Here is a 10,939-nt window from a genome sequence, read left to right on the forward strand (position 1 = left end):
ACGGAAACCCTTTGCTACTTCAACCATTACAAACGCCGTTAACGCCGTGGCTATTACGCTTGGTAAAATTGGCTTTAACTTTAGCCTTTTTTTTAAAAGAAAAAAGCAAGCATAACGGCAACCAAAATAAATTAAGCGCAACGAAATTAAGCAAATTTACAAAGGTAAAAAATAAATTAAAAGGCGCGCAATAAAGCAAAAGCAAAACGGGAAAGGTTGTAATAATTAAAAAGGATCGTTGCGGCGCTAAAAAAAAAGGGCTAGCAAAAAAAAGGCTAGCAAAAAAAGAAAAAAAATAAACGTAATTAAAAAAAGGGAACAAAAAGGCAAAAACCTTTTTAAACCTTTTTAGCGCTACCCCGCCGAAAGCAAAAAGCACAATTACTTTTTAAAACGCAATTACCAATTCCAATAAAATTATATGCACCCGGATAATTATATACGGAAACATTGTTACTTTAATAAATACAATTAAATATTTACCCAATAAAAATACAAACAAAAATGTTAATAAAAACGGTTATTATTACCAAACCATTTGGGGCAAATTAACGGGGAAAAAGCGGAATAACAATATAAAACCCGCTATACCAAACCAAAAATTAACCATATTTAAAAGCATAACGCAAAGTTAAAAACGCAACGCGCCGGCTTTATGCAATAACCCGGCTAGCTAAATTACCGTCCATACGCAATAAGCGCCGGAATTATTCCAAAGCAATAACGTTTTTACAAAATTACATTTTTTATATATTTTTTTTAAATTTTTTATATATTAATATTATATTTTTACTTTTTAACCTTTTTTGGCCGAAAAGTACGAAACCCTTTTTTTACCGGAGCATTTATTAACAATTAAACGGAATACAATAAACGGCGCCAACGGTTTAACACTAAGCCAGCACCGGCGCGCAAGCGCAAGGTTTTCCTTTTTAAGCCATACCCAAAAGTTTCCCTTACGCAACATATAATAATAGCATTAAAGTTTTTTTTATAAATAAAATAGCGTATAAATAAATAAATAAATAAAAACATGCAGGCCTCGTGGTGCAATGGCTCTGCACCAGGCCGGTCCCGCCAAAACCACGGGTTCGAATCCCGTCGAAACCACAAAGGACTTTTTGTTCTTTAGCCGCCCGCCCTGCTGGGCCGGAAAAAGAAAAGGGCCGCCCCGTTAACGGGCTTCGCCCGAATTAACTTTTACCTACGCACAATTAATTAATAATTCCAACAATTAATCCAATTCCAACCCTTCCAACCCCAACCTTTCCCAACCCTTTTCGCACCATTTCGAAAGCCCAAAATGCAAAAGGTTAAGCCAAAAAAAAGGTAACGAAAAGGCTTTTGGAAAGGCCTAACCTTACCCCCAACGAATGCACGTACAAACCGACGAATTCGATTATTATCCTTTTTTTTTAAATATTAACCACAAACCCTAACCCTTTTGCAGCCCCTAGCCCCAATCCTAACTTTACCGCCCCAAATAACCCAAAACGCAAAAGGCCAAGTTAATAAAACGGTAACGGGAAGGAAAAGGGCCGGGTGCTAAAAGGACCAGGTTAAATGCGTAAAAAAGCCCTTTAAGCGCTTTGGACAAATTTAAGCAAAAAAACCGGCAAAGGACCCTTTTAACCGAAATGGACCTAATTTGTAACCCTTCGGCAAAAAGGCCAGTTTAGCAAATCAAATAACGAATTAACCAACCAATTACAAACAAGCAAAACGCGGCTTTATTGGCCCTTTGCAAAGGGGGCTGTACGCGGGAAAACGGTTAATTCCCGGGTAAAACCTTTACGAGCAATTAAGCGTAAAAAAAAGTAAACGTTAGCCAAAACGGTTTAATACCGCCACGAAAGCGCACCGCCAAAAAGGCGGAAACGCAAGCATAAGGTTTTTCCTCCTTAAGCCCAACCTAAAGGTTTTCCCCCATTTGCATGTATTTAGCCGTAGCATTAAGGTTTTTTTTATAAACATAACAACGTATAAATATACAAATAAAAACATGCAATGCAAACAATTAATAATATGCCCATGGTACGGTTCGAAAAAGTATAACGATAAATAATTCAAAAAAAAAAAATTAAGAAAAAGGTTGCTAAAAAATATATTTGGGGCTTTTTGCATTCCATACAATAAAACCGGTTGAAAAGCAAATTTAATAACGAAAAAAAAAATTATAAAATTTACTTATTACGAAAACCCGTTAATTTTAGCGTTAAATTTTTTGCAAATTTGGTTACTATTACAAATTTAGCAAAAAAAAAATAAAGCAATAAACGTTAACGAAAACGAAATTCCGTTAACATTTTTTTCCCGTAAAACAAACCGTACGGAAAGGAATACTAACCTTTTTGCGGCAATTTAACCGCATACCTTAATAACAATTTAAAGCACCCCCTTTTTACTTTTACCACAAAAAACGCAAATACAAAACGGGGCTAAAGCAAAATCGAAATCGCTTTCCCCGCAACCAACTTTATCGATAAAAAAAGGGATTTTTCAAAATTAACAAGCTAGTTATTAAAAAAGTTAAGGAAAATTTTTACGGCAAACCAAGGAAATGCAGCAATTACGCTATTCGTAAAAAGCTAAAAATTACAAATTCCGAAACCGCCCCCCCGCACTTTACCCGTAGCCTTTTTAACGAAATTAAACTTTCCAGCAATACCGGTTTTATTATCCCCTTTAAAAAAAAGTAACCGGAAAAGCTAACTAAAAAAACCTTACCTTTATTTTGTTATTTTTATTATTTAGCAATACCCCGTTGCTTACCGTTTAAATAAACAAAAAAAAACGCGAAACCGTTTTTACCCCCGCCAAAAACAAAAAAACCCTTTTTAAAAACGATAATAATGCTTAAAATCCTATAATAAAATGTAACGAAAAAACCAAAAATATTTAATGCTTTTTAGCGAAAAAAGGGAATTTTAACGTATTTACGATATAAAAACCCCCGAAAATTTCGAAAAAAAAACGCTAAATTTCCGGTATAAACCGGGCGGAAAATAATTTAATATATTTATAACTTACCCTTTTTAACACCCCGCGCCAAACTGGCTAACCCCCCCAAAACCGGTAAAAAAAAAGCAACGCACCGTTCCTTTTCTTACAGCCGGAACCGTTTTTTCCTTTTACCAAAACGGCAATATACGTAAAATTAACATTTTGTATTTTAAATTACAACATAATGCCGAATAAGTACAAAATTATAATTAAAACCAATAAAAAAACGTAACGATTTGGTTGGTTTATTTTTTAATTTTGGGTAATACGTTTATTACAAATTAACAAACGCTTATTAATAAATTCCCAAAAAAAAAAAACGAAAAAAAATAGTTTAATGGTAAAAAAATTTAATTTTTATTATAGCGCATAAATAATAAAATGCCCAAAAAACGTACTAATGTACGCAAACGCTTCCAAATTAACCGGTTTGGCCGAATTATAAAACATGCAATTTATAATTTGCCAAAACGCGGTGATAACATTTGCACTTTATTGCAAAAATACAACCATTAATTTAACTTAAGCAACCGGAAATTTAAAAATCCAACCCCCGGTAAAATAACGGCACAAAGGCAATAACTATACTGAAATGATAATTACAATTGTAAAAATTATACCGGCTTTTTGCATGTTTATTACCAAAAATTGAAATTGGAAAAAAATAAATAAAAAATTTGCCGAAATTTTAATAACAAATAAAATTTAACCTTTACCGTACCTTTTTAATAACATTTTAACAATTAATAAAAAAGTAAACGAAATTATAAAAGCTTTGCTTAAAATTTGCAATTTAATAATTTTAAAGCTAAAAAAAAAAATTTGCAATTAATAACCCGAATTTTTTTTTATTATTCCGCAAAAAATACCAAGCTAAAACGGCGTAAAAAACGGACTTAATAAATACCAATTACGCTAAAATAAAAAAAAGTTACTAAATAAAGGAAAACCGCTATTTAAATAGCAGAAAGGTATACGTAACGCACCGCAATATGCAAAACGAATAAAAATTAAAACGCTAAAAGCATATAAACCATTGCCAAATGGGCGAAATATCGAAATTACCAATTACTTTTTTTATTTTTGCTTTTAACGTTAAAGGTAACGGCAATAAATAAATAAAAAGTAACGCTAAAAAAAAAGTTTTTTTTTTAATTTTAATAGCAAAAATGTTAAACGTTCTGGAAAACTTTAAACCAACCCTTTATTTTTTGCAAATGCGCTAAAAGATTACCGCAAAAAAACGTTAAAAAAACCTTTCGAAATATTAAATTTTAAAAAGCTCCGGGCTTAACAAAAATCCTTACCAAAAGGTTATTAACGATAAGTTTAGCATTATTTACAACATTAATTAAAGATTTTACAGCGTGCGTAAATTGCGGATATTTTCCGGAAAAAATTTGGAAATTCCGTATTATTATATTTTAAAAGCCCGATAAAACCTAAATACTTTAAAAGCGTAACTGCCCATTACTTTATTAAAACGATAAAAAAAATTGGGAATTTTTTTAGCGTTTTAAATTAAAAACGTTGCGAAAAAATACCAATTATTTTTTAATAAATAAATGGGTAATTAATAATGCAAATTTACGGAAACAGTTATGCGTTTAATTACGAAAGTAATAAATACGGTATAAAACGCAAAAGCGGTAATTAATTTTTTATTTTTAAATATAAACGGCGCTTTTAATACCGTTTTGTACGTCCGTTTTTTTAACGAAATAAAAAATTACAGTTTTTATAATAAATGTTGGACTTTTTAAAAAGCTTTTAAGCAATTAAAAAATAATATTGCATTTTAACGAGGAAAATACGGCGAAAAGCCGGGTACCGTACGGCGTTTTGCAAAAAAAAAATTATTTCGCCTATCCTTTTTATCATTTATACGGTAAATTTATACAAAAAATTGCGGGAAATAAAAGGAATAACGGCAATAAATTTTGCAAACGATATTAATTTTATTAATTTTAATTGCAACGCAATAAATGCCGCTAGCAAGTTTAAAATTGCTTATAACGTATATTTAAAATGGTTTACCAAATTTAAAGCAAAATTTTACCCGGGCAAATACCAATTAATTTAATTAATAAAAAGGAAAAACCCGCCCCAACGTTACTTTTCCGTTTTAAAAAGGTTACGGTAAAACCAAAATTTACGGGCAAAAAAATGCAAATATTAAGTTTTAAATTAATTTTAAATTAAATTAAACCCAATATATCCAAAAAAAAAATGTACGAAAAAATAGCAACCCAAACGTTATCCATTATACGTTTAGCGGTAATAACGTAAAATTTTACATTTGTTAAAACCAAATACTTATTTTTAACCGTAATAAAAGCGGCGTTAAAATACGCAGCACCGGTTTATTACAAATTCGATAACATTTTGCAACGTTTTAAAAAAAAATAGCTAAAATTTAAGCAAAAATGCAAAATAAATATTTAAAAACGGCGATTAAAGCTTACAAAAGCACTTTATAGCAATTTTTAAAAGCAAAAACGCACGTTGCCCCAATCCAATAATGGTTTAACGGTTACGTTACCCATTTTGAAAAAAAATTGCAAAAAAGCGGTTTGGCCGGAAAAATTAAAAATGCTTGCAAAAAAGTACAACGGAAATTAAAAAGCAAAAAAAAGGAAATTTACAACGGCAATTACCCGGATATTCCAACGATAAAATAAAGCGCTAAAATAAATTAAAAAGGAAAACCCGGAAACGGCGGTGCTAAAAGCATGGAAAAAGCAATAAAACGGTTACGAAACAATAATTTGCAACGGCGTTAAAACTAATAAAAAGCAACCCAACGAAAAAAGGCTAAATTTTTACCGCAATTTTTAAAAAACGCAAGATTTGTTGCTTATTTAAATGCAAACGGAACGGTTAAAGTTTAAAAATTACTTAACGTTTCGGAAAATTCCCGGCGTAACAATTTTATACCAATGTAATTAAAAGCCGGAAACTATAGCTTACGTACTATTACATTACCCCAATTTGCAAAAGCAAAAAAAGGAATTCCACCAAAAAGTAAAGGGGGCGGCAAAGTTTTTGCTAAATTAACCCGGTAACGCAATAATAATTACTAAATGGTTTACAAAAATAAACCGGTTTTTTAATTACGCTTTGTTAAACGGCATTATTAATAAATAAATTATAAAAAAAAGGAAAAGGAAAAAAACAACAAAAGGAAAAACGCCGCAATAAAGCGGCCAATTTAAAAAAGAAATAAAAAATGTAATTACTTTAGCTTTAAAAAGCTAACCCCATTTTAAATTTCGTTGGAAAAGCTTTTTAAGCATTTTATTAATTATTAATAACCATTACAAATTAGCAAATAAAAATAACACAATTTTTTATTTTCGTGCCCAAATATTAAAAATTTATTTAAACCCGTAAAAGCAGGTTTTAACGCGCAATTTAAAAACCCAAATTATAAAAAACTTTAAACCGCAAACAAAACGGGGATAAAAAAAAATGTTAAAGCTTTTATACGTTCGGGGAATTTACGTAAAATACGTTTTCGATATCGTTTTTATAATTAATGGGGTTGTTGTTGGGAATTAAAAAAAAAAAAAAAAAGCAACGACCTTTTTAATTACTTTTTTAAATGCCGTTATTTTTTTAAATTGCAATTATAATAATTATTATTTTAATTAAAACTATATAACCGGCCGGTTTTGTATTAATGGATTGAAATTTAATTAATTTATTAACGTAATTGGTTATACCCATTTTTTTTTACCCTTTTCGTTGCTTATTTTGCCGGTTTTATTATTATTATCGTTATTGCCGCTACCAATTTGCAAAAAATGATCGAAATTGGGCTTATTTAAATTAAAATCGCGCAAATTTAAACGGGGCTTAACGTTATTAAAAAAAGCAATAATACCGTTACGAAAACGGATGTAATTAAATTAACGTACGGCCATGCTTTAAATAAAAGTTTTAAACCGATTTTAAAAAAAAAGCCGGAAATGCGTTAACGTAACCGTTTAAAAAAATGGTTTAAAATGTTAATTATAAAAATAATTCCGGTACAAATATTAAAAATAACAAAATTGCGTTAAGCTATAATGTTTGGGCTATTTACGGGGCAATAAGGAAAAATAAAAATATTATTTAGCAAATACGTTTTACAAACGGCTTTAAATGCAGCATAAACATTACGTTCGTATTAAAAAAGCCATTTTTCCAATTTTATTAAAGTTTGAAAGTATTAACAAAGCATTAAAAACGGAAAAAAATATAACGAAAACCGTTCGAAAAATGCAAAAAAAATTTATAGCTTTAATTTTAACGGTAAAGCCAAACGCCCAAGCGTAATATTTTTGCGGTTAATAAAGTTATTTTCGGCGTTAAAAACGCGGTTTACAAAAGTAAACTTTTTTGCGGCATTAAACATACGTTAACCCAATTTAAATACCTTTTTTTACCAAAAGCAAAAATATATTAGCCATTTTTGCTAACCTTTTTTTTGGTATAATAATATACGCATTTTTTAAATTTAAAATTTAAACCAAAATGTTTTATTAACAGCGTATCCAAAATAAAGCAATTAAAAAAAAGGCAAATTTTTTTTATTAAAGTTTTGCATGCAAACCCTGTTTAAATTAATTTTACAAACCATTATTTTAAAATAAATTGTACAATTTGCCGCGTGTTACGACCTAACAGGAAAGCTGGCATTAAATTACAAAAAAAGGCTTAAAAAGGAAGCAAAAAGTGGGGTCGTCCCCTGGTTACGTAACCCAAATAAATAATATGTTAAGGATTAACATATTAAGCACTAACGGTAATATAAAGGATATAAATATATTTTACATATTAACTTTACAAAAGGAATGCTTGGGGTATAAAAAAAACGGTTTTTCATTGTTTTAATAATTTTTAACCGAAGCTTTGGCATTAATTAATTTAAATTAGCTTTTAAATGTTTTTTGGAGCAAGCATTTAAACCGCATCCAAAATACTTTGTAAATCGTTTTTATTATTAAATTACGTGCTATTGCTTAATACTTTTTTAATTACTTACTTTAAAAGCAAAAGCTTAATTGTAACATTTTAATTAATTTTATTTAACACCCGGACCGGTACCGAGCAATAGCAATGGCAAATGCAACGGCCCAAATCCCCGTTTTAAACAACAATAACCCCAGCGTTTTTACGTATAAAAAGGTTATTTATAACATGGATAAAAGGGATTAAGCAGCCCAAACGTTATATGCAATGTTTTAAACCATAGCTTAATTGCACGCTTAAATTAACGCGCTTCGAATAGCTACCCGTACTTACAAATTCCTTACGCCATACCGTTACAATAAAAAAAAGGCTTTTAAAGCGTTTTTAACAAAATGTTAGGGATTTTTTGCGTTTCATTACGATTAATTTAATACAAAATAGCAAAAAGTAGCTTACGTAATTACCCATTTTAACGGAAAAATTAAAAAATGGTTTAAGCCCGTATAAGCGGATTTTTTTAAAAAGCCTAACAAAGATAAAAAAAAACCAAAATTACTTTCGTTCGGTTTGCCCGGTTCGAAAAAAAATGCTAATATATTTAAGCAAATTAACAAGCAGCAAATGGCGGAACGACAAATACTTTAGCTTTAATAAAAAAGCGCGGCTTTGGTATACGTTTTTAACTTTTAACGCTTTATTAATAAGTTTAATTAAACCAACCAAACCAAATTCGTTTATTTTTACAATAATTTACGCAATAACGTAAAAAACGAAATTTCCAAGCTTAAAACACCCAAATACTTTAACCAATACGTTATATTTGCAATTCGAACTTGCCGTTTGGAAAGAAAAGCTAAAAAACCAAGCTTGTAATTATTAGCAATTAACCAAAGCAATGGTTCGACCGCAACAAAACTATTGCTTAAAGTTTTTACTTTAGCCCCATGGATTTTAACGCAGGCGCTACGCATTAAAAGCAAAAAAACGCAAATTTTAAAGCTTTAAAAATGGCAAATATTTTTAATACGGATAATTTAAACACATTAAAAAAATTGCTTTAAAAAAAAACAAAAAAAGGTATTTTAAAAAAATATATTAAAATAGCCGCAGCAACGAAAAAAGCAACGTTAAAACCAAAGGATAGCGATTATTCCGGCTTTACGTTTTTTTAAATTGTATGCATTAATAATTATTGCATTACCCATTAATTTAATAAAAATGGTACAAAATGGTATTCCCGCAAGCGGTTAGTAATAACCAAGCGAAAAAACCCCGTAGCACCGAAAAATAGCAACCCGATCGATTCGAATAATAAAAGCAACCAAGTTTAAATTAACCGGCATATTAAGGAAAACCCGGATTTAAGGTCCTTTTTATTTAAAAATTTGGTGCAAACGGCAAAATAAAAAGGAATTTTAAATTTGTTAGTAACGGGGTTAAAAGCGGGCAATAACGTTGCCCAAGCCAAAAACAACCTAAACTTTTAAATTAAACCCAGCAATATCGATTGGCTTATTTAAATTACCGAAAAACAAAATGTTATAAATTAAAAATTGCTTTCCCGAATTCGCAACGGAAAAACGCCATTAGCTACAACAAATTTAACATTAAATTTAAACTTTTCGCCCCCGGCTCGCTACCGGACGTATGTCCGCGCGCGAGCTCGCTTCCGGCGCGGCTGCTAGCGGCGCTAGCAGCCCCGTAAGCAACGAAGCGGTTACCGACCGCCCCGAAACCAGCAATAGCACCACCATAACCAACGCCCCCAACCCTTTTCCAACGCGCGCCAACATCGCAAATTTAAAAAACCAATTAATTAAAAAATTAAAGCCTTTTATGCCCCCTGGTAGCACCGAATTAATGCTTAAAATCGTAAAAAAATGTACCAAAGTTATAATAAACGCGTTAAAAATGCGAACCCGTAACCTTTGCAACCGCATGCTTAACCAATTTTGCATTATAAAGGATAAAATTATCGCTAAAATACGCAACGTTTGCAAATAAACCATTAATTACGCTTTAATCCTAACCGCCGGGCTGCTGCAAAACGGCCAAACCAGCGGTTATTTAATTACGATTCGGCTTTACGCGTTTTTTATTACCGGCCCCCCCCCCTAAAATACATTTCCCCGCGCATTAAACGAAAAATTACGATTTTAACCGAAAACGCACTTTTTAAAATTGCAAACCGCATATATATTAAAATTACAATTACGTTAATAAAAAAATTCGGTAATAACGTAAAAATAATTTGCAAATTTTTAAACGGTAACGTAATAATGTTTTTATATATAACCGCAATTAAATATACGAAAAATACCGTATAAATTGCTAAAATATTCGAAAGCAAAGCAATATACCAAATTTAAACGTATAACGCGGTAATTAAAAGTATTTAACAAAATGCCGTTAATAACAACAACGCATTTTTACAAAAATTTAAAGCGCAAAATAATAAAGCAAAAATTAATTTTATTTACGTATAAAACGCTCGGCATTTTAAAAAGTACGTTACGATATTAACCCAAAGTATATCCCCCGCCGCAACCCAAACCGCATGCAATAACGGTTTTGTATTTAAAAGCGAAATTTTTAACGTTAAACCGTTTGCAACGGGGGCAAAAGCCGTTTAATGCTTTAAATGTTACAAATAAAAATATAAATCGAAATTTTGCAAAATAACGGCCCGTTGCTTACATTGCGCTAAACCGTTATATAACAACGGCAAAAAAAGGAAATTTTTATGCTTTATTTACAACGGTTAATTTATTGCACAAAAATGCAAACCGAAATGTTGCAATTGCGGAAACAATTATTTAACTTTCCAACGATTATACCCCGTAGCGAAAAAAAAAATTAAAAAAGCTAAAAACGCATTTTTAAATTAACCAAAACAATTTGTTTTAAAAGCGGGGGGAAAGCGCGCACCCCGTTTAAATTAAACCGGCCAATTGGCCGCTTTCCCTTTTTCCGCTTTTAT

The 10,939-nt window shown here is 30.8% G+C and overlaps 1 pseudogene across 1 annotated transcript; it reads left to right on the forward strand.

Moving 5' to 3' along the window:
- Positions 1-1,038: 1,038 nt before the first annotated feature.
- GGTG_20225 lies at positions 1,039-1,110 on the forward strand (annotated as a pseudogene). The gene has a single exon. The product of its transcript is annotated as a tRNA-OTHER (tRNA).
- The last annotated feature ends 9,829 nt before the right edge of the window (positions 1,111-10,939 follow it).

Source organism: Gaeumannomyces tritici, assembly GCF_000145635.1.
Source record: "Gaeumannomyces tritici R3-111a-1 unplaced genomic scaffold supercont2.7, whole genome shotgun sequence".
Classification (NCBI taxonomy): domain Eukaryota; kingdom Fungi; phylum Ascomycota; class Sordariomycetes; order Magnaporthales; family Magnaporthaceae; genus Gaeumannomyces; species Gaeumannomyces tritici.